Genomic DNA, 24,556 nt, shown 5'->3' with positions numbered 1-24,556 from the left:
TGTTGATTTTGTATACTGATACTTTACTGGTTGATTATTTTGAGTAGTTTTTCTGTGGAGTTTTTAGGGTTCTCTATGTATATTATCATAGCATCTGCAAATAGTGATAGTTTTACTTCTTCTTGCCCTGTCTGGATTCCTTGTATGTCTTTCTTTTGTCTTATTGCCCTGGCTAGGACCTCCAGTATTTTTTTTTTAAGATTTATTTATTTATTTTCTATAAGAACCAGGATACAGGCCAGATGCGAGGGAGGGTGAGAGGATTCACCAGAGACAGAGCAGGGAACAGAACAGGCAGACTGACAAAATACACTGCTGAGGGGAGTGGTGGGTGAGACAGGAGAGGTCTGCCGGGCCATGTGGGAATCTCCCTGGCCAGCTGGGGAATCGAACCGGCGCTGCAGAGGCTGCGGACAGCTTCACAGTGTGGCGCTCAACCGCCTGTGCCAACAGGGGAGGCCCTAGGACCTCCAGTATTATACTGAAGAGCAGTGGTGAGAGAGGACAGCCTTGTCTTGTTCCTGATCTTAAAAGAAAGGCCTTCAGCTTTTCGCCATTGAGAATAATATTGGCAGTGGGTTTGTCGTATATGGCTATTATCATGTTAAGGTATGTTCCTTCTCTCCCGAGAATTTCAAGGGCCTTCATCATAAATGGTTGTTGGACTTTGTCAAATGCTTTCTCAGCATTTATTGATACGATCATATGGTTTTTATTTTTCTTTTTGTTTACATCAGACACTTATTATGGTTATTTCACATCTCTTTTAATCCTCAAATTGATCCAAACAGAATTGAGACCTCTGTGTTATAGTTAAAACAAGTAGGCTCACAGAGTTAGGTAACTCTACACATCACACAGTGGTAAGTGGAAGAGCAGGAATTTGAACTTAAGTCTCACTCTACTGAGTTGCACCTGTGGATCCCAGGTGTCTTGAGCTCCTCAGCAGCAAGATACATGCCTTTGACTTCCCTTCCATTTCTGCCCCACAGGGTCTGAAGCCCTGCAGAAAAAGGTCTGGTAGCCCTGGGCCTCTGTGGGACTCTGCACATTGATTATGAGGGGGAGGATGCCAGAGGAAAGGGGCAGAAGATGCTCCTCCCCCACAGCACTCCCCGTGCCCCCATTTTTTGAAGATTTTTAATAAACTCGACTTTTTCTGTGCTGAGATGGAACACGCTCTCTGGGCCTATCAATAGAACGAGGCAGAAGGTGACCATGTGGCAGATTGCAGGGTGGGTGGAGCGGCTCCTCTGTCGTGCTTTGGGTGGTGGTGAGAGACTCCACTCCTGCAGGCGCCACCGCTCGCCCGGCCCCTGCATCCCAGCAGCCCACTTTAACTGAGCTGCTTCATTCACAGTCTGCCCTTTCCATGTTCCCAGAGATCCAACAGACGGTTCTGGGAGTGAGGCTACCAGGCAAATGAGTGCAAGTATAACCGGTGGCTGAAGCCACAGGTGGTGCCCCCTGGAGGGGCTTGCTGGTAAAGATAGATAGCCCCAGGAAAATGCTGAAAGTGGGGTGGAGCAACCGATGAGAGATATAGGGGACTGCAGAAGGGGACTCTCGAGAGGGAGGTCTACACATCACACAGTGGTAGTGGAAGAGCAGAAATGTAGTGTGTTACAGGTGAGCCGTCTTGGTAATTTAGCATTTGGTAATTTTAGCAGATTTGAGCCTCCAACGCACCAATCTTTCCGAAGACTATTGCAGCCTGGCAAAGAAGATGGGAGACCCGGAGCCATCTTGCTGAGATGTGTGAGTGTGGCCATTTGTCAAGTCATTCGGCTGCTATTGTTTTGAGTGCTGGTCTGGTGCTGTGCTGGGGCATCCCAGCAGCTCATGGAGCATCTCCTGTTGTGTCTTCTGCTGTCTTCGTGAGTGGAAACCTGGCCTATTGTCTGGCCACTGCGTGTCCACAGTGGCAGGAAGATGTCATCTTAGACATGTGGCCTGTTGTTCAGGAGAGGAGCTCTGTAGCCTCTGCGGTGGGAAGATACCATTTTAACAGTTTTTGTACAGTACTGGAAAACACTGGACATGGTTTTAGGTAAAGTAAAGGCCATTATTGGCCTCAGAAACTCTTTGTTTTCCCCTGGCTTGTTAAATAAATCCCTTTGTTGTTGTTCCCTGAGCCTAAGTAGTCTTGCAATTGTGCACGCTGGTGAAGAACTCAGACAGTGACCTATTTGGGCAGTGTCCTTGGCCGGTTTAGTGTGCCCTGCTGCCCAGTATCACAAGGAAGCTTGCCCCTTTGGGTCTCCAGTCCCCATCTGGGAATCACAGAAAGCAAGCTCCTGCCTGGTGTCTCTGGAAGACACCTCCAAGTGCCCCGCAGAAAGGTCAGCTTCACTGTCACAGGCCACGTGTTCAGTGACTGACATCCCACCCCACCCACCTCCTCCAGAAATTGGCAGCACACAGTCCTGGTGTCTTCAATCTGCCCCTCTCTTGTTGCTCCTTCCTTGGGATAGATTTCCTCCTCCCCAAACAAACCCTCTCCTGATTCAGCTTGCCCTCCATACAACCTCTTCTTTATTATCAAACTTCCTAAGTTATTTCCTCAGAAGCCTGGCCCCTCAAATTAGGTTAAATTCCTAGCAGTGCTGTCCCATGAGAATCTTTTGGAATATGTATCCTACTGGTAATTCATTCTTAATCAGAAAATCACGAAGGCTGGCATGGATGTGGCTAGACTGGGCCCTTGGCATTGGTGGTGGGAATGTAAATGGTGCGGCTGCTGTGGAAAACATATGGCTGTGGTTTCCATGTGAAAAACAAGTTCCTCAAAATGTTAAATACAGAATTCCTTTTGATCCAGAAACTCAATTTCTGGGTATAAGCCCAAAAGAATTGAAAGCAGGATATTTGCACAACGTGTTCATATCAGCTTTATTCACAATGCTCAAAAGGCAGAAACAACCCAATCGGCAGATGAATTTGACAAGCAAAATGTCATATAAACATACAAGTGAATATTATTCTGCCTTCAAAAGGAAGGAAATCCTGGCACATGCTGCAACACCGGTGCACCTAGAAGTCATTATGTTGAGTGAACTAAGCCAGTCACAAAAGGACAAAAGGTCTTATATGGGGTGCATAGAATAGCTGAATTCATAAAGTCAGAAAGTAGGCTAGCGTACTAGGAACTGAGGAAGGTGGGAATGGGGAGTTTTATTTAGCTTCAGTTGGGGAGGATGAAAAAGTGCGGAGTGGATGGTGGGGGTGGTTGCACACACTGTGAATGTGTTTAATGCCTCTGAACAGTACTCTTAAAGTGGTTATGATGGCCAATTCCACATTATATATATGCTGTACCACGTTCAAAACAACAGGATGGTGGTCACCGCAGTGGGAGGGAAGGGATGGGGTGGGGAAGCAGTACAGAAGAGCTGCAAGCACACTGGGGTTAAGTGCCAGATGATCATCCTATCATACTTGTTTAATGCATCACCCATATCCAGCTACATCTGCCTCCCTGTGACCACTCACGTGTGTTGTATACATTATTTCATTGACTCTAAGGCACATTTTTTTTCATGTGTAGTTTTTTAAAATATCTTTCCTTTATTGAGGTGTCGTTGGTTTACAACACTGTATTAAGATCCAAGGGAATAGGTTCACCCCTATACACTTATGCCTGCTGCCACCTCACCCCCACCGTCCAAGCACCTATAGACCTTTACCATAGACTATCACTAAGGACACACTTTAAAAATGTCATCTCTTGGGCTTCCCTGGTAGCACAAGGGGTTCAGTCTCAGAACTATTAAACTATCCGCAGCCACTGCAGCACGAGTTTGATCCCCAGCCAGGAAGCTACCCACATGGCACAGCAGACCTCTCCTGTCTCACCCCCTACTCCCCCCAGCAGTGTATTTCAGTCAATCTGCCTGTTGTGCTCCCCACTCTGTCTCTGGTGAACCCTCTCACCCTCCTGCACCTCTTGTATGCATAAATAAATAAAACAAACCTTTCAAAATATATTTTTTAAAAAAATAAAAAGGTAATCTCTCTGAAATTGGGATGTATCTCATAATTAGTAGGAAAAAAGTAGCCTCATGCCCACAGTTTATTTGGTAGGTCACCTTCCTCTGCAGATCATAAAATAACAAAGCTGCTGGCAATCAGTGGGCCTTTGAGCAAATGAAAGACAGAGTAGGGATTTATAATTAAAATTATGTCATACTCGGGGGCCTCCCCTGGTGGCGCAGCGGTGAAGCACTGGGCTGCAAAGCTGCCCGCAGCCTCTGCAGTGCCGGTTCAATTCCCGGCCGCCAACAAGGGTCCCACATGGCACAACAGACCTCTTCTGTTGCGCCCGCTGCTCCCCTCAGCAGTGTGTTTCGTCAGTCTGCCTGTTCTGCTCCCTGCTTTGGCTCTGGTGAAGTCTCTCACCCTCCTGTGCTTCTGACTGTACTCAGTGCTTGTGTAAATAAATAAATCTTTAAAAAAAATTATGTCATACTTGTTAACTGTTCTAGTGCAATATACTTCACATGCATTACAATTCACCCATTTGAAGTGTATCATTCAATGGTTTCATATATTAACAGAGTTAGGCAGTCACCAAGTCAATTTGAGAACATTTTCATCACCCCAACAAACACTTTACCCATTAACAGTCACTCCCCATTTCCTCCAACCCTGGCAGCTCTACGCAACCACGACTCCACAGCGCTGCCTATTCTGAACATTCCACACCACGGAATCAGATCGCGGATAGTCTCTGTGAGTGGCTGATGTCATGTAGCCAGTTTTCAAGGGTCATCCATTAGATTTCATTTTCAAAGTATCCATTCAGTCTTCGACTCACTGGAAGCTGACTTACTAATCCCCCACTTTATTTAGATGACACTTTATTAAAATGCTACAAATAATTTCTACATTGTACCATCCAGTGGCTATTTCTCAAATTTCTTTTGACCCCACTCAACACAAACATGGTTCCAGTGTTGACAAAATGCCAATTTCCAGTGGCATCTTGCACCTCCTTCTCCCAGAAATTCTCCTTCCTAAAATCTGACACTCCTGTTTCTCAATGCAAGTCTTCTCTGCCTGCTTTCTGGGTGCTCCCTCTCTTTCCTGAGTATAAGAATTCTCCAAGGTTCTGTCTTTGGCATTTGGGTCCCCGGCAGACACATCCTCCATAACCAGGCCCTCTAGATTGTTTCTTCAGTCCTAACCTCTGTGTTTCACATGTCTCCCAGGCTTTTTCCTCTGGATGCTTCACAGGCACCTCGTACTCCATCCTAGATGGAATCTCTCCTCTGCACAACCCAGAGCTTCCAATTTCTCCTAAGCTCCACATTCTTTCATTTCTTTCAGCTAAATTTATTGAGTATCTGTTAGCTGTCAGACACTGTTCCAAGTGCTAGAGACAAGTTAAAAGGAAGGAGGGGGAAAGTTCCTTCTCTCAAGGAGCTTTTACTGTAGTAAGGGAGACAGATGGTAAACAATTAACTGTGGCAGGTGGTGATGTTTTCCTTAAACAATCAAAGCAGCCAGGGGATAAAAAGTGACAGTGGGGTGTGTTGGTTATCTTCTGCTTGCCCCTCTTCACATACAATTCCCCTGCTGGCCTCCCTCTGAGCCCTATTCTGTGCCTCCAGGGCTGACCCACAATGACCCTTTCACCCAAATTCCCTAAGAACACAAAAGAGCTGAAAGAGTGGGTCAGGGCAGTGTGCGCTTATCGACATTTATCAGCCAGTTTTCCAAGAGAAAACATCGTAATCTGTAGCAGTTGTCCATTTCCGTGGTGTGAACACTACCTTGAGAGATTTCAAAGCGCCAGTTTGATGACAGAGTCAGGAAGCGATGCATACAGTGGACCCCCATGACCCAGTCAGAGCCAGTTCTTACACAGCATTGATGGCAGGAAAGGGAGACTGAAAAGTCCCCCCTTTACTTTCCGACCTTCCAGGAATGCAGGACTTCCCAAAAGAGCTTCTCAGCCACTCCAGTTCTAGCCGGATGCTGATACTGCCCTGCCTTCCGCCTGCCTCTTCAGGCCCAGGTTTGGGAGTGGATCCTCAATGACGTGGGTCCCTGGGCCTCAACAGCACTTGTTGGTTTCCTTCCCTCACTCTCCGTTCTTCATTAATTCCATGTGGGATGTACCTCCTGTCTCCCATGGACCCGGGTGCATGCAAAAGGACGCATGCTTTTCTAGAGAGTGCACAGGGAAGGCCTTTCTGATCATCCAACACTGGTGCAGAGAGATGAGGGAGTGAAGTGACTCCTGTGTTGGTCTTGCAGTCCCTCTCCCACCCCCCACCCCCAGGCCCAGGTACCATCTTTCTCCTATTTGATTTCCTCTAGAATTCCCTGTTCCTTCATGCATCCAAAAAAATTAGTTGGATTATACAGAATTAGGACCAGCTATTGCTTTTCCTCTGTTGTCTAAAAAGTGTTGCTTGTTCCTATGAATTTCACTATGTTCTTTCATTACTCACTTGAACCTCTTCTGTTGGGCCCATGCCCAGTGAGCCAATGTTAGCAGGAACTGGTTGAAAGTCCTCCCACAAAAAATTAGTCTTAAAAAAAAAATCATACAGTTCTTATAAGAACTGCTAGATTTTAGACCAGAGTAGATAATTTACATACATTTAAAGGACAAATTCAAAAGCCACTAATACCAAGGCTGTGAAATAGAAATCAGCACAATTTGCTTCAATTGTATTTAAGCTCCACGTGAAGGCCAAATTAGCTGAAATAGCACACTGAGCTTCCACCACCTTAAAGAGCAAATTCAAGTATTCTTCATACTGCCTGGTGGGCTGAGGTCTGAGGGGGTAACATTTCTGTTGCTGTTTGCCCCTCATGCTGTCAACCCCACTCTGCCAAGGCAGGCTAGCTACATGAGGCCCATGGTGTCCACACTTCACTCTACCAACCGATGGACCCCTTGTTTCCTGTCAGACCAGCCCTTCTGCAGAGGTAAAATTGGCTTGGTAGAGAGAATGGAGTCCCTTTGCAGAAGATTAGGATTAGGGTTGGGATTTGGGTTGAGGCTTGTGATGGTTACTTTAATGCATCAACCTGGCTGGGGCATGGTGCCCTAAAAATACATGGTTGAATATGATTCTGAGTGTTTCCATAAGCATGTTTTGGCTGTTCTCCAAGGGTGAAATTAATGTTTAAATTGATAACTTTGAGTAAAGCAGATTGCCCTTCATAAAGTGAATGGACTTCCTTTAATCAGTTGAGGCCTAAATAGAAAGACTGATACCCTCCCAACCCCTTGAGCAAGATAGAATTCTGAAACAGCCTTTGGACTTGAACAGCAATACCAGCTCTTCCTGAGTCTCCAGCCTGGTGGCCCCCGCCCTGCAGATTTTGGACTCGCCAGTCTCCATAATGACATGAATCGATTTCTCCAAAGACACATTTAGGTAGACTGGTAGGTGTGTAGGAAGGGAGGGAGGGGGTGGGCAAGCAGATGGATAGATGGATAGGGATTGACTTCACTGTCTGATTTCCAGTGACTGGGAGTCAGCACCACATCATCATCCCCTCCCAGCAGAGTGCCTGTGTCCTCTTATCCAGCACAATCAAACCTGGTGTGTTTAAACAAAAAGCAACATCATTTTAAATGGTATACCCCTTGCACGTTTTACTTTTGTATAAATATTCTTCCAAATCTTTTAGTGTGGAATCAAGGTCTTTCATTGCTTATAGATGTGCCATTTGGAGTTACGCCTTTTTTTATAGGATTGTACCTAATTTGTCCCTGAGGATTTCCAGCCTCCGTGTCTTTATGGTACAGGGAATTGCGAAAGACACTTGTGAGTGAGGCAATCTGAGTTTAGAATCCTGATTTTTCAGTCTCTTTTCCCCAAGCTTTTTGTCACTCACCCACATCTAATTGTTTTGCTATTATCTTTATTAAACCCTTTTAAAGCATTTAGGTTAATTATTCAAGAAAACATTTTGTACTCATGTTTTATCCATTTACACAGTATAAATTGTATTAGGTTAAATGCAATAACAAATCAAAACCTGGTTTGAGAACAGCTGACTCTCTCGCTAAAAAATACATGTCAACTATGGAAGCAAAAGTGTGCAGGGTACTGGTGGGTTGTGGGTGGTTCCATTTTACCATGGGCAGAGGGAGGAGAGGAGTCTTATGTGACTGAGCTAAGTGGAGGTTGGGTAAGAGGGCCTCCCTCAAATATTGCCTTGAAAGCACACCAGAAGCAGCTGTGGAACCAAGACTTGCAGCTGGTGCATCATCAGGTCCCTCGAGCTGGACCCCCCCATCCTGCCAGAGAAGGTTCTCCCAGGGTTGTACTGTGCTTCTGGGAACTAACTAGAGAGAATAAAGTGACCAGAGCTAGCAGGAGAGGAGGAAGCAGGACAACATTCTGCCACTGTCACTCAAGTATCTGGAAGTTCTTTGGCAGCTTCCAGGATAATCAAAGTTAAATTTCTTCTGCTCACCACAGAGGAATAAAACCACTTACAGCCCATCTCTCAGCAGAAAATAAATAAATAAATAAAATCCCCTTGCTGATCTCCTGCTGCTGGATGGAGAAAGCAGTGTATTCCTTTTTTTCAGTCCTGGCTCCCTGCTGTCAGGCCTACATAGATCCTCATAGATCAGGGGAGTCAAATGGCTAGACTGAAGTCCCAGGCCCACTGCTCCTGAGTCGGGGCATTCAGCTGGTCCTTCCTCCCTGAGCACTAGTTTTCTTGTTCACTCTAGAGGATTGTTTTAGAGGTCTGGGAATGCCATTACCATTAATTTATATGAAACAAATTTTGAGCATTCCTGGATCCAAATCATACCAAGTAGGAATGTTCAGCCTTCAGATCGTGGGGGTGAAATGCGCCCCCATGTTTCAAACTGCAGAATCCACAGATGTTTCCATTTTATTCCTAGGAAAATAACTTAGCATGCTTCTTTATATTTACACCCATGCAGGCTTAGTATGGAGTAGAATAAGAAATCTCCATGATTGTTTAGGATGACACCAAAGTTGAGAGAGATTTTAAAGCTGCGTCACACAAGTCACATGTGGCTACACAACAAACCCTAGAGATAAAAATCACCACCTCCTGCCCCCCCTGGTCTTGGGCCAATTAGGGGCTCATCCTGGGGAATGATTGAGACTCACTGAATTGGGTGAAAATGCTTTGTAGACCACTAGTGCTAAACAAGCAGGAGGGGTTGACCATGTTGGTATCATTGTGTGTTGGTCTTGAGTCCCCACTATGTGGGAAATGCTGAAGAGAAGAAACATTTCTTACCTTGAGCTACCTCTCGACCTTCCGTTCTACCCCAGCACACCACAGAGGTGGTCTGGTCAACAAGAAGACCATTAGTTTTAGGTGAAAAGCACCTGAGTTTGAATCAGTTCCCACTGAAATTGTTGGGAGTCCTCACAGCCCCTGGAGAGAGCACTGACACTGCTAGTTGAACCCCTCATCCTCTTAAAAGGGTCTCACTCAAGACAACTGATCCCTAGGCTTTCTGTTCTGCAGAAGGAATCTGAGAAGGAACCAGAAAGACAGCTCAGAGAGCCCCTGGAAGGTGGCCAAGAAAGAGCTTAAGTCAATTGTGCAGAGAGGAAAGAAAAAAAAACTCCCCTCAAGGATCAGTCTGTTCCATGAGGTGGAAAAATTGGGGTTGGGGAGATTCATGCACCTGCCTTGCAGGTCAGTTATTGAGGATAAGAAAAAAGGGTTATGTGTTGGCAATAGGTCACCAAGGGCAGTAGAGGACAAATGTGGTCTCTTACACATCCCCAGCTGCTATGCAGTGGACATGGCCAATGTATTCATAAATAAATGCAGTTGCCAGTGTACTAGGGGATATGTTAAGGTCATCTGTGGTTGAGGACCATTCATCCACCTCATAGAAATAGGACATGCGGGCCTCCCCTGTGGTGCAGCGGTTGAGCACTGGGTTGCGAAGCTGCCCGAAGCCTCTGCGGCACCGGTTCGATCCCCGGCTGCTCCCCGGCCACTGGAGGAGGGTCCCACATGGCGCGCAGACCTCTCCTGCCGCCCGCTGCTCCCCTCAGCAGTGTACTTGGGTCCTTCTGCCTGCTCTGCTCCCCGCTCTGGCTCTGGTGAATCCTCTCACCCTCCCGCGCTTCTGACTGTACCCAGTGCTTGCATAAATAAATAAATAAATCTTAAAAAATTAAAAAAAGAAATAGGACATGTGACATGAGGATAACCAAGGGTGACCGTGGGCATTGCTTCTATCAGACCTATCCTGCTATTCCTAACAGATGTCATACCCCATCAGTCACAGACTTGGAAAGAAATCAGGGAAAGAAAGAGAAAGCTAGAACTCCCAGGAGTTGGGGGAAGGAGGGAGTAGGAACAAACAAGTCAACCCCACAACTGTCTTCCCTCCAGTGCCTAGTCAGCTATGGAAACACTAAAGATGGCAGAAAGAAAAGGTTGGAGCTGCTCAGGAGACAGGGTACATAGAGACCCTCCCCCCAAAAAAGGAGTTGCCATTGTCCCACCACAGAGGAGTTAACTAACTCCTCTGGGGCGATCCAGAACATGGGATCGAACATTTCAATGTCTCACAAGTTAGGGGAGCTCATCTACAGTTAGTTCAAGTTCTTTCAGAAAGAGATCCATCACGGTTAGCTCTTTCTTAGGAATTTCAAAGCCAAAACTGTTCCCACCTTGAGACACAGAAGTGGCAGCATGTCCAAGATAGTGGAAGGAGCAGCAAGGAGGCCATCACAGAGACACAAGGTGGTGAGGGCTGGGGAGCCAGGTACCGGGACATCTGAGAGCACGGACACGGGGGCCTCTAATGCCAGAGCAGGAAGCTGCAGAGGGGATCACAGCTCTAGCAGGCATTCCTAGAGAATGCATTCCTGCTTTCTTGACACTAAAATAAACAAAGAAAGCATGGCATTTCAGAGTGGAGTGCTTTCTTCTGTTTGAATTCCCTTGTCCCGCAGCCTAGTATGACTCAGAATGGATGTTGTGTCAATTGCATCTCAAACCCCAATGTCCAGCCAAGTAGTGCCTGCCTCACACCCTCACTCAGCAGAATTATTGAGAGTTCCCCTGGCCTCGACCCCTCAACCCCTGGCTAGGATAAAGGGTTGAAGGTCTCAGTCTGAAGGTTAGGGACCACCACTGTCTCCTCCTCTTGCTACTCTTCCTTTCTTTTTTTTTTAATAAGTTCTGTGTTTATTTATTTATTATTATTTTATTTTATTTTATTTTATTTTATTTATATAAGCACTGGGTACAGTCAGAAGCGCGGGAGGGTGAGAGAATTCACCAGAGCTAAAGCAGGGAGCAGAGCAGGCAGAAGGACCAAAGTACACTGCTGAGGGGAGCAGCGGGCGGCAGGAGAGGTCTGTGCGCCATGTGGGACCCTCCTTTGGTGGCCGGGAGCAGCCGGGGATTGAACCGGCGCTGCAGAGGCTGCGGGCCGCTTTGCAGCCCAGTGCCCAACCGCTGCGCCACCGGGGAGGCCCTACTCTTCCTTTCTTTACCCTGAAAGTCCCTGAACCTAGATAATCAGTTCAGCCCACAGACTTAGCAAGAACAGAGCACATGTTCCCTTGGGACATTCCAACAGTAAGGAAGGATCCAGTGGCATTTGCTGACAGCAGAATAAGAAAGTATATCGAGACACCTGCACTGTCTGATACAGCAGTCACAGGCCATAAATGGCTACTTTAATTGATTGAAATTAGATAAATTCAAAGTTGAATTTTTCAGTCCCACTAGCCAAGTTTTGAGGGCTCAAAGGTTATATGTGACTACCAGTCACTGCACTGGACAGTGTGGAACATGGGATCGAACATTTCAATGTCTCAGAAATTTCCATTGACCAGCAAGTCCCCTAGATTTATACCCTGAAAAAACTTTTCCACATGTGTTCCTGGAGAAACTATAAGTATCTTTACAGCACAAAAACTTCTAATAGTCAGTCACTGAAAGCAATTTAAATTCCATCATGTGCAAGAGTGGAAATAATAAGCAGCTATACACATTTGCTTAGCTCAATTTCACATAATGTTAAATTTTTTAACAAACAAATCATTGATAGACAAACCAAATGTCATATATCCATACCATGGACTATTATTTGGTGATAAAAAGGAATGATGTACTTATTTATATATACTACAATGTAGGTGAACATTGAGAACATTGTGCTTAACAGAGTCAATCACAAAAGACCACACACAGTATGATTGCATTCATCTGAAAGGCCAGAATAAGCAAATGCTATTTTTGGTTGTTTTTCTCGAGACAGGAAGTAGACTAGTAGTTGCTTTGGATTGGGGTTAGGACTGGGGAGAATGATAACTAGAATTTCTAAGGTAAGAAAATGTACTAAACTTGACTATGGTGATGGATGCACATATCTATGGATATACTGAAAATTATCAAAAGGCACATTTTAAATGGGTGAATTGTATGGTATATGAATTATACCTCAATAAAGGTGATTTAAAATAACAAAAAAGTAAATCACAAAACCATATATATCATATAGTTCTGTTTATGGACCAGTTCAAAAACAAGACCAAACAATGTATGGCATAGGACACAGACTTGGTAAAACCATAGAGAAAACAAGGAATTGTTTGACCTGAAATCCAGGAGAATGACTACCTCTAGGGAGTTGTGATCATGAAGGAGGACACAGAGGCCTTCAAGAGTGAGGCCGGGCCTCCCCCGTGGCGCAGCGGTTGATTGCTGGGTTGCGAAACTGCGCGCGGCCTCTGCGGCGCCGGTTCGATCCCCGGCTGCTCCCCGGCCACCGGAGGAGGGTCCCACATGGCGCACAGACCTCTCCTGCCGCCCGCTGCTCCCCTCAGCAGTGTATTTCGGTCCTTCTGCCTGCTCTGCTCCCCGCTCTGGCTCTGGTGAATTCTCTCACCCTCCCTCCCGCACTTCTGACTGTACCCAGTGCATGTATAAACAAAACAAACAAACCAGCAAAACAAAAATAAATAAAGCATGCCTCTATTAAAAAAAAAAAAAAAAAAAAAAAAAGAGTGAGGCCATTATGTAACCAGATCCCCAGGTGCCTAGAGACCCTGGGGCATGCTGGCTTTGTTGGCACTGAGGCACCCTGCCACCTCAGCCCACTGCCTATGGGTGTTCCCCCTCCCCCGGCAGTGTGTGCAGGCTGCTGGCAGGGGCAACCACCATGAAAGCAGCAGCCAGGCAGGCATTTCGCCTCCCATAGCCTCCAGTGTGAGCAGCCCTGCTGGGACTCCAGCAGCAGGCTGCAGAATACGCTACCTGTGGGCAGCACCCAGGTTGTTCTGAAAGCAGCTGGCAAAGGCAGCAGGGGCAGTGGTGCCCCCACCCTGCAGCCCACAGGCCACAGCAGCAAAGTTTCTGGGCCCCAGAGCAAGCTAGCCCTGAGGCTCAAACAGGCCCATGGAGTGCCAGGCCAACAGGTCCCCATGTCCCAGCACTGCTGCAGGGCCCCCTGAATTGTTAAACCCACCCCGCTGAGGGTAGCCTGGTACAGTGTGCCTCTGACCCCCATAAGGCCAGCTCCAGCCATCGCTCCCCAGAGCCCACTGGCCAATAAGCCTCAGGGCAGGTCAAGTCTGTGCAGACTCCTGGCTTTTCCCTTTTAAATCTGGCACAAGGATCATAAATGGACCGATCAGGTCCAGCTGTCAGCAAGGACTTGAGCTCATCATGTAGATAGAAAAAGGAGCACTTTCTCGCAACAGGTTTGCCACCAGAACACAGGCGTCATGAAAACCAGAGCTAATCTAAACCAAAATGGGAAAGGAAAAGACTCCAGTCACCCTTGTCATCATTGGACACGTCAACTCCGGCGAGTCTACTGATACCTGCCGTCTGATCTACAAATGTGGGGGGATCAACAAGAGAACCACTGAAAAATGGGAGGAGGAGGCTGCTGAGATGGGAAAGGACTCCTGCAAGTATGCCTGGGTTTTTGGATAAGCTGAAAGCTGAACGTGAGCCTGGTTTCCCCATCGATATCTCCCTGCGGAAATTCAAGACCAGCAAGTTTTATGTGTCTATCACTGATGCCCAGGACACAGAGATTTTATCAAAAACATGGTTACAGGCACATCTCAGGCTGACTGCATGTCCTTCCTGATTGTTGCTACTGGCGTTGGTGACTTTGAAGCCAGTATCTCCAAGAATGGGCAGACCCATGAGCATGCCCTTCTGGCTTATACGCTGGATGTAAAACAACTAATTGATGGTATTAACAAAATGGATTCCACTGAGCCACCCTACAGTCAGAAGAGATACGAGAAAGTTGTTAAGGAAGTCAGTACCTACATTAAGAAAATTGGCTACCACCCTGACGCAGCAGCATTTGTGCCAATTTCTGGTTGGAACAGTGACAACATGCTGGAGCCAAGTGCTAATATGCCTTGTTTCGAGGAATGGAAAGTCACTCGTAAAGATGGTAATACCAGTGGCACCACATTGCTTGAAGCTCTGGATTGCATCCTGCCACCAACTTGCCTAACTGATAAGCCCCTGTACCCGCCCCTCCAGGACACTACCAAATTGGTGGTATTGGGACTGTCCCTGTGGGCGGAGTTGTAACTGGAGTTCTCAAACCTGGAATGATGGCACTTTCTCTCCAGTCAATGATGTCACAACTGAAGCAAAGTCCATTGAAATGCACCACAAAGCTCTGAGTGAAGCTCTGCTTGGGGGCAATGTGGGCTTCAATGTCAACAACACATCTGTCAAAGATGTTCATCGTGGCAATGTGGTTGGTGACAGCAAAAATGACCCACCAATGGAAGCTACTGGCTTCACTGGTCAGGTGATTATTCTGAACCATCCTGGCCAAATCAGTGCTGGATGTGCACCTGTGCTGGACTCTCACACCGCTCCCATTGCCTGCAAGTTTGCTGAGCTGAAGAAGTTTGGGGCCTCCCCGGTGGCGCGGCGGTTGAGCGCTAGGTTGCGAAGCTGCCCGCAGCCTCTGCAGCGCTGGTTCGATCCCCAGCTGCTCCCGGCCACCAAAGGAGGGTCCCACATGGCGCGCAGACCTCTCCTGCCGCCCGCTGCTCCCCTCAGCAGTGTACTTCGGTCCTTCTGCCTGCTCTGCTCCCCGCTCTGGCGCTGGTGAATTCTCTCACCCTCCCGCGCTTCTGACTGTACCCGGTGCTTGTATAAATAAAAAAATAAATAAATAAAATAAAAATAAATCTTTAAAAAAAAAAAAAAGAAGAAGAAGTTTGGTCATCGTTCTAGGAAAAAGCTGGAAGATGGCCCCCAAATTCTTAAAATCTGATGATGCTGCCATAGCTTATATGGTTCCTGGCAAGCCCATGTGTGTTGAGAACTTCTCTGACTATCCTCCTCTGGGCCATTTTGCTATTTGTGACATGAGACAGACGGTTGCTGTGGCTGTCATCAAAGCAGTGGACAAGAAGGCAGCTGGAGCTGGCAAGGTCACCAAGTCTGCCCAGAAAGCTCAGAAGGCTAAATGAATATTATCCCCAATACCTGCCACCCCAGTCTTAATCAGTGGTGGAAGAACTGTCTCAGAACTGTTTATCTCAATTGGCCTTTTAAGTTTAATAGTAAAAGACTGGCTAATGATAACAACTCATTGTAAAACCTTCAGAAGAAAAGGAGAATTTTTTATGGACCATTTGGTTTCTTTTGTGTGGCAGTTTTAAGTTATTAGTTTTTAAAATCAGTACTTTTTAATGGAAACAACTTGACCAAAAATCTGTCACAAAATTTTGAGACCCATTAAAAACAAAGTTTAATGAGAAAAAAAATAAAAGAAAATGGAGCAAGTTTGATTGGTGCTTAACTGGTACCAATCAATTGCTTAGGATTGAAAAATGATTCATTCGGGGTTGTAGGGTGAGGACCCTGAAGAGAGTATAAGCAGAGCAAATAACCAGCTTGATGCATTCAGCAGCTGGTCTGTGAAGAGCGAAGCATTTAGCAGATTGCCTCCATGAGTCACCCAGACCTCCATAGACTCCAGACCTCCAGACATTTGTGGAGACCCAGCCACTATACCTGTCTCCCAACCTGCCTCTGACATTGCCTGCAAGGAACACCATCGGCCTTGACTCAGTTTCTCAAAGAGTTGTTAGCTATTGGCTTATGCTAATAACTCATAAAGAGCTGTAACACTGGTCTCTCTGACACTGCCTTCTGGTGATCAGTGGTGACTGTCACTGCTGATCAGCACTAACCAGCACCTCTGACAGGTGACCAGCACTCTGTGTCTGGCCATCTTTGATTGATGTCCACTGCTTCTGATCATCCAGCACTGTCTGCCATTTCTGTTGAATCCAGCACTGTCCAGTCTGGCATCTGGTGCTGTCCAGCCCAGCCTTCATGCTGTTATTGTATGCTGCTGTGGTGACACCTCCAGCTGCCACCATGAGTTGGATTCTTGCCCACTGCTTAATGGGGTACCATCAAATTCAGGCCTGTCTTGAAGGGACAACACCATTCTGCACTAGCGACATTTGTTTTCGACTATTGGACACTGTGGACACTATTTGGGGGTAAGCCAGCCAGCCACTTGTTGCCTTAGAAACTCTTTCCTTTCCCCCAATATCCTGTTTGTTAAGTAAGCCCTATTGTAGTTGTGTCTTAAGCCTGAGTGGTCTTGCACTTGTCAGTGCATGGGTGAGAACCCCCAGACAGTGATCTGTCCCCCACCTTCACACTGTCTGTTAGCACCAACAGTGCTCTTTTTCAATTATTAAACAGTGCACTGTTTTAATTATTCTGTTTCTTAAGTAAGGTGATAGTCAGGGGGTGTTTAACAACTTTAACATTAAAGGGTCTCACAATTACTGTCATCAGGATGACAATTATGATGTAGTTGTCATTGCTTGAAAAACATATTAATGGCTTTTTTCACCTATATTTTCCTTTTGATCCATGACATAAATCTAAGACTGAAAGACCTCTTTCAACAAGTATAAAATGAAAAAATCTAAATGACGATGGATGGTGAAAGTGGAGGTTTGGAAGTTGATGAATGTGGAGTTCTGAAGAATGTAGGGAGGGGTGGAATTAGGGAGCAGAAAAGGAGTGACTAGAAGTATAACAGGGAATTATACATTGGATGCTTCTCAATACCCTTCAAGAAATTTGAGTTCAGGGAGCAATTACTCATCAATTATTTACTCCTTGTTTTTGTGAGTGCTTCTTCAGATGTGGCCTAGCTCCAGGTTAGAACCACAGGGTTGCCTTGGGGAAGTGGCTTTTATTTACTATTAATTAATTTATATTTGCCTCTTTGCCAAAAAAAAAAGAAGAACAAGAACAAGAAGAATCTGAAATGACACAAGCACATTTAATCTCTCTGAATCTCTTTTTTTTTTTTTTTTTCATCTGACAACCTAAGCTCCTGATGTCAAGTGTCCAGGTGTCCAGGAGACCAGGGGGCTGCTGTGAAGATGAAATGAAAACAGTAGCTGGGACCAAGGAAAGCTTCAGAGCTGCCTGTTCCCTTCCCCCCCATAAACCCAGTCTTTGTTGATGGAGTCATATGACTGTTTAAAATGAGATAATAGGAGTAGAAGTGCCCTGAAAGCAAAAACCCTCTACAAATGCAAGTTGTTATTGCTGTCTTTATTATTATTTTAGAGTGCTCTGCAGACAGGAAGTTGACAAAAGAAATGTAATAACAGCTTGTTCAAGAAACTTCAGGGATTTTCCGCCTTCCCCAAAGCTCTAAAGGCTGGGGGAAAGGGAGTTGAGCAGGGAGGCGTTGTTTAGTCGCTGTCCTTTAAAGGTGCTGGTAGGAAGGAGGAATGACTCATCGTTCCGTGACTCTACCTGAAACACCAGGGCTCCTGGAGGAAGAACCAGGCGTTCTGGCTGAGAAGTGGTGGGGCTGGGGCTTCTGCCCACGTATTTGGACTCCTAAGTAGTGCTTTTTGTGCCACTGAGGACAGGCTGACCAAAGCTTTTGGCAACTCTACTGTAACTGTTAGCAGTAAGCCCAGCATGTGGTCAAGTCTGCCTCTCCACCTATTGGTACTGTTCTGTCAGATGGGAAACCAGAACAGAACCTGGATGGGCCCTCCCTGGCCCATCAACGAAATGTTCTAGAAAGGCTTCTAAGCCCAGTTGATGGCTTAGTTGCAGCTCACCAGTGGAAGGAGCAACTGTAGATCCCTGGACAGACTCAGAGGAAACTGCCAGCCCCCATCACCTTCTCCCCTCCCAGCCATGCTCTGTTCCAAAGAAGTTCCCTATGTCCTCTGAATTCCCCCAGTATCAAAGATGTGTGCAAAATGAGGGCTCAAGTCCATTTGCACCTTATTTTCATATAACTGATTTGCACATTTCTGCACAGGCTTTGAGAGTCAATTCTATTTCTTCCCCACCCACTTTTGACTCTTGCCCTTCCTCCGGTCCCAGGCAAAGCATGCCACTGTCTCCAGGTACTTGACAGCCTCTTTTGTGACTTCTGAGCACTTTTTCCTGAACCCCTCACTGTTTCCTACTCACTCTCCTCCCTACCCACCTACACTTACCTGCTTTTTAACAGGCACTTACAGAATTCCTCGCTCCTCTATTGATTTCCTCTTCTCCTAATTGAACTTGTTTATTTGACTTCTCATTAAAGGCCTCATGGATCCTGGTCAGGGCCAGGCCTAAACCTGCTTATCAGTGTACCAACTTGATGCTTCTCTGGCACCAGTTTGCACACGTCACCCAGGTCTGCAGGTGGCCAGCACATAGCCCTTCCCTGACCCCCCATCTTCTCTTCCTCACCAGCCCTGGGGCCTTAGTGGTTCTGTCCCCACGGGGTCCACACAGCCAGCCTTGCATGCTAATAGAACAGCCCCCAGAACAGACACATCATCTAATAAGATCGGAAAAGGTAACCGCACAAACTTTACCCTGAAGGACTTCAGGGCATAAGAAGAAAGATAAGTCTTGCCTTGTTAAGCTGCCATCGATCAGCTGGAAGGTTCTGCACCTGCAGTTGAGAGTTCCAGGGAAGAGTCTGCCCTTGTCAAATTAGATACCCAGCCTCCACCCCATCCTCAGGTTCTGGGCCTCAAAGAGCTCAGAAGTGCTGGCTCCAGATCCCCTGGAGAGGCTTCAGAGAGGATTACCGGGATTGTTAAAATGAGACTATAGATGTGAGGCTATCTTGAAAAGAAAAGGCATCTCGCACAGGCAAGTCACTGGCATTAGGATTATTACTATCATTAAGGCAAAATGCTCTGCAGGCCTAAAAGCTAACAAGGGAGAAGTAAAAATAACCAAACTGACAACTTCTAACGAGTGTTTATCCTCTTCTTGAAGTCCTAATACTTTGAAAAGCAGAAAAAAAGGCTTCTCCAGAGCTGGAATCTATATACCTTTCCCTCTGCGATTTACTTGTGAACCGACGCAACCGAAGGTCAAAAGATGCTGCTAGAGGGCTCATGGAGACCCTGCCAGGACCCCGCCCCTGAGTGCAGGGCATGGGCAAGGCCAGGAGGCTATTTTCTACTGTTTTGGAAAGTTTCCTCAGTCCTAAGATCATTCTACAAAAACTTGCTGCTATAGCGAAGCTGTCCGTAGCCTCTGTGGGTTCGATCCCAGCCAGCGAGAATCCCACATGGCGCAGCAGAACCCTCCTGTTGTGCCAGCTGCTCCCCTCAGTAATGTATTTTGGTCCTTCTGCCCATTCTGCATCCCGATCTGTCTCTGGTGAATCCTCTCACCCTCCTGTGCCTCTGGCCTATACCCTAGCTCTTGTGTAAAAATAAATCTTCAAAAAAACAAAAAAACTTGCTGCTATAAATGGGTTTCTCCCTCCCTCGTTGTTGTGTAGCAGTGAGCTTTGGATGACTCAGTGATCCAATTCAGCTGCCAATACAGGACTGACAGGGGGACCATGACCCCATCCTCACCCTTGGATCTAAAGTGACAGTCGGCAGCACTCCCACTGCCCACCTGTGACTATGCAGTTGCCTCTTCTTACCAACTCTCTCCTCTGCAGGGCAGCAGCCTCCCTGCCTGCTCATGACCTGTACCTGCCGGGACTTGTCTTCACTGACCTCCCTCAGTGGAGACTGCTCTCCTCAAGACCGCCCGCCTGCAACCATGCAGGCCTCTCTCAGCAAACCTGTCCCTAATAAACCTGTTCTTTAAATATAACTAATGTCTCTGTCTTTTAAAGAAAGGAAAAAAAAAGAACTAAAGTGACAGTCCCGCCACGCTCCTCCAAGTTCTGCCTCAAAGACAGGTGTTCTAGCACCTCCCTCAGTGCTGAGCAACATCTGCAAAGAATAATACAAACTGTCAGAGTTACAGACCATCCTTAGTCAAGTATGTGTGAGTTAGGGCTTTGCCCTCAGCCCGCCCAGGCAAACGGGGAGATGACCCTGTTCTTCATGTTGCTGGGCCCCCTGGGAGGACAGTGGGTGTTAGTAGTGCTTGGGGGTGAACTGGCACCTACTGGGTGGGCCTTTGTTCTCTCCAGGGAGTCTTTCTTTTTTTTTAAAGATTTATTTATTTATGCATTCAAGAGCTGGGGTACAGGCCAGAGATGCGAGGGGGGGAGAAAAAGGGGAGAGGATTGACCAGAGACAGAGAGGGGAACAGAACAGGCAGACTGACTGAAATACACTGCTGAGGGGAGCAGCGGGCGAGACAGGAGAGGTCTGCTGCGCCATGTGGGTAGCTCTCTGGCCGGCCGGGCATCGAACTCATGCTGCAGAGGCTGTGGATTGCTTCATAGTGTGGTGCTTAACCCTTGAGCCACCAGGGAGGCCCACTCCAGGGAGTGAACTTAATAAGTTCACTCCCTCACTCTGCAAAGAAGTGATGTGGGACCCCAAATAAGTGAGAGTGGGGTATGGACCAACCTACAGAAACCCTCCATATAGTCACCAACTTTGACATCACTAGTGGAAACTGAGTAGCGGCAGCCTTTTTGAGCTATTTATATTTGTTACAGGATAGTTCAACATACCAAAGATTATTTAGATAAAATTATCTAAACTCAATCTTTTTATTTAAAGCACATTTCCTAGGAGCTGGGGTAAAGGTCACACATAACTTTACACCTAGGTGGGCGCCTGGGGTGATTCTTTAGTCACCTTGTTAAATGGGGATCTCTCCTGTAGCAGCTGCCTAGGCCAACCTGTGGGTTGGGTCCAGTATGGGGACTTTTATCAAAGGCTACAGGTTATATGCACAATGGTCGACTCAGCTACATTGGTCCTAGATTTGATGGGGGTACGATCAGGCTCTGCCGTCCCAACTTGTCTGGTTGTAGTTTCAGTGAACATATAAACTAGGCATATTGAAGCCTATAGGATAACATGTTAATTCAGATGGGATGAGTTAGCCTTCATTAGGATGCAGGCAGATCTCATGGGCTGGTATTGTCATCATTCATATACTCTACGCAAATGTACTTTCATCTCCCTTAGTACCGAAACAAAATTCGAAGGGCAGTCCTGTTTCCATTGGTTCTTTACAAACTGCCCTCCTGCCCAACAAGACCCTCAGAGAATGAGAAGTGAAACTGGGCCCTAACCAGTTTTTTCCCCAGCCCAAGACAGAGCCTATAGACTTCCTGCATCATCACAAACAATTGCATAGAGACGAGAAATGGTTTGGGGTAACTGGCAGAATATGGCTTCTACCAGAATCCCATGGAGTCAGTCCTCATCCCTGTCCTTATTGATTGCTTTCGAAAGGGCTGTGCGATCTAATTAAGGTCAACCATAGGCTTCCCTGAGATTAATTTGTGAACATTAGGAAATACTCTCCTTCACCTGGAGTTGTGAGTCCAGGACAACCATCCAACATGGTGTTTGCATGTAAATAACACACACAGGGGTGAACTGGGCCAGGTGGAAAGATAGAGAGACCCTGAGACCCTATTTTGAGCAACTGGATCTGACTGTGCTTAAAGTGACAGGACCCTTGTTTATAAGCAAATAAAATATCTATTTACAGATCAGTTTGGTTTTTTGCTAAACCTAGAAGCTTTGATAATATAATGGTTTTATATTTGTGTTACTATTTTCCTACCTCATGATGTTCACATAGGCAGTGACTAATAAATGCACATTGGCTTTCTGATTAGATGTGATAAACAGAAGCCAACATTTTTCTTTACCCACAGTTATTCTCACAAGGCAGTTAAGCTAATTCCAATGGGGCCAGATCATAGCACACATTCCCGAATTACAGTACTGTAATTCCACCCTACTCTTTTGAAATGTGTACTAGAAAATATCAAAATGTTTCCTGGATAGTCTTATACCTGTTAACATATTCATTGCCAACTTAACCAACTAGTTTGTGTAAGCAGATTGAACACAGGAAGCCATTCTTAGGAGAGGTCCACCCCGCCTGATGTCACTCTGTGTCACCTAACTCCTACTGTCACAAGCATGGTCTTGTTATGATCATACATTGATATTTGTCTATTTCATGTAGGTTCTGACTCTTCAGAAGATGCAGAGGTCTTCAATTCTCCAGAATGATCAGACCTTGGCAAATTGATTTAACTAAAAGTAAAAAAAAAAAAAAAAATTACTCAAGGAGTCAGAAGGACTACTTATTAATTTAGAATGGGAAATATGACATTTAATATTTAACTGACAAGATCAGGGAACTGTATCCGCTTTAAACATTGTCTTCTTGATAAGAAAATTGACTTGAAAAATTGAATTAAGAAGAATAGTAGGTAAGGATAAAATGAGACTAATGGTCTTAGATAGTCACACAGCTGATTTTCTTCAGGCTGGAATAACCAGATGACTCATGTTTGTCATCTGGTTGTCAGCTGCTCATATCCACAGATCTGAGCACCCTCTCCAACAGATAGAACCACAGATTTCTTAAGAAATCCTAAACATTCACATAATGCTTTCCTTTTCCACCTCTTTCTCTATGTATCCAAGTTGTTCTTATCATTCAAGGCCAATTTCAACAAGAGACTCAGAAGAGGGCCAGAAGACCAAGAATGAGAAGGATCTGAAACCTGTCTCTGATGGACATTGTTGGTTGTCTGCTTTCCACCCATTTCCCCTCCTTCCTGGCAGAACCCCAATTTAATTCAGGTATCACACACACACACCCCACGCAGCCTACGGGCTTCAGGGGAAGTTAAACTACATCAGTTCTAGGCTGGGGTCTGCTAAGTCTCAGGATGCTCTCTTCTCCTTTGAAGTGGTTGGTTCCAGACAAGGCATGTGGTCTAATATAAGTCAATGAGATGCAGGGCTCCTGGGAAGTTAGCCTCATTTTTTTTCCTATGAGCATTCACTTTTCTGACTAGGAGTCTGAATTTGGGCTTGCACCAGCCAGGAGATGAAGCCAGCACTCAAAGAAGGCCTGAGAAAGAGAAACAGAGCCAGGGGCTCTGGGGAATGTTCACCCTGACACCCAGTCCACCCTAGGACTTGAGTGTACAAGATGGTAGCTGTCCTTACTGTTTAAGTGGGTTGAGCTGTGTTTTTATTACTTGCAGCCACAGGCAACCTGGCTGAAATATCCCATCATTTAAGGACTATTTGAAGACTATTTGTTTGGTGTCCTAGGGTGGAGCATAATAAGCTCATCTCTTTTAACAGTTATTTGATTAGACTCTGAACCCATGTAGGTAAAACAAAGACCCTCTAACCAAATCCCTAGTAAACCATATTTCCTCCCATTCATAAAGTCTCTCCAAATTCAAGAAAAAGGAAAAGGTGAGATGAGAAGACTAGTGCTGGGGAGAGTTTGAAGTCTGCCATAGGACAGCTTAACCCTTGGAACTGAAGAGCAGTTCACCAAATGAAAAGCAGGGGAGGGGACTGGGGTGTAGGATGGTGAGAAGAGGGGAGGAAGCAAAAGTGAGGTTATTCTAAAAACCAGGTCACAGCCAGCCCCAAAGTCACCCAGTGTCTCATCTCTGTGTCTCCTGGATTCCTACCTCATTCTTCCCAGGTAAGACTGCTTCAACTTTCTTTGAAACATGAAATCATAAGATTACCGAAAATACCCTTAAAATACTCTAATAGAGAATAAAACTGGAGAACAAAGTAGAACAAATCTGGCTCAACAATGTGAGTAAGCCAATTATGGAAAGGAACTTTATTTCATTTCTTAAGAACACTAAATGAAAGACTTGACTGACATGCAGCCAGATGCGTCCTCTGAATCTCCCAGAGGGCAGAGCATGCTCCTGAGCAGCAGTTGCAGAGACCCAGAGCTGCCTGCTTATGAGGCCCAGGAGGGCGGGACCAGCCTCAAAAATGAACACTTCCCAAGTTTTCTTCTCCCTGCCTCTGCCATCCCTCTGCCCCCAACCCCCTCCAACTCTTCAGGTCGCCACCAACACTGGCTGGATAAAACGGCTTCTTTGGGAATGCACTCAGCAGGCAAAGTTTTTGGATCCCATGGTGATGTGTGCATAGCATACGCGTGCCTATTCATAGGACATATGTGTCCATAATGCAAAATTTGACATAAACCCCGGCCCAGGCCTTCCTGCCATCAAGGGAATGCAGTTTGGTTGAACCACAAGGAGGTTCTTTTCATTTGTTTGTTTGTTTGTTTTAAATAAAGATTTATTTATGCATACAAGAACTGGGTGTGG

At 46.0% G+C, this 24,556-nt stretch overlaps 1 pseudogene across 1 annotated transcript; it reads left to right on the top strand.

The window, feature by feature from the left end:
• The first annotated feature begins 13,550 nt into the window (after positions 1 to 13,550).
• On the top strand, positions 13,551 to 15,458 carry LOC311183529 (elongation factor 1-alpha 1-like; annotated as a pseudogene). The gene is made up of 2 exons: positions 13,551 to 14,887; positions 15,200 to 15,458. The product of its transcript is annotated as an elongation factor 1-alpha 1-like (transcript).
• The last annotated feature ends 9,098 nt before the right edge of the window (positions 15,459 to 24,556 follow it).

The sequence above is a fragment of the Talpa europaea genome, assembly GCF_964194135.1.
Source record: "Talpa europaea genome assembly, chromosome: 14".
Lineage (NCBI taxonomy): Eukaryota > Metazoa > Chordata > Mammalia > Eulipotyphla > Talpidae > Talpa > Talpa europaea.
The sequence above is the reverse complement of the archived record's forward strand: the minus strand, read 5'-3'. Positions and strand labels throughout refer to the sequence as shown.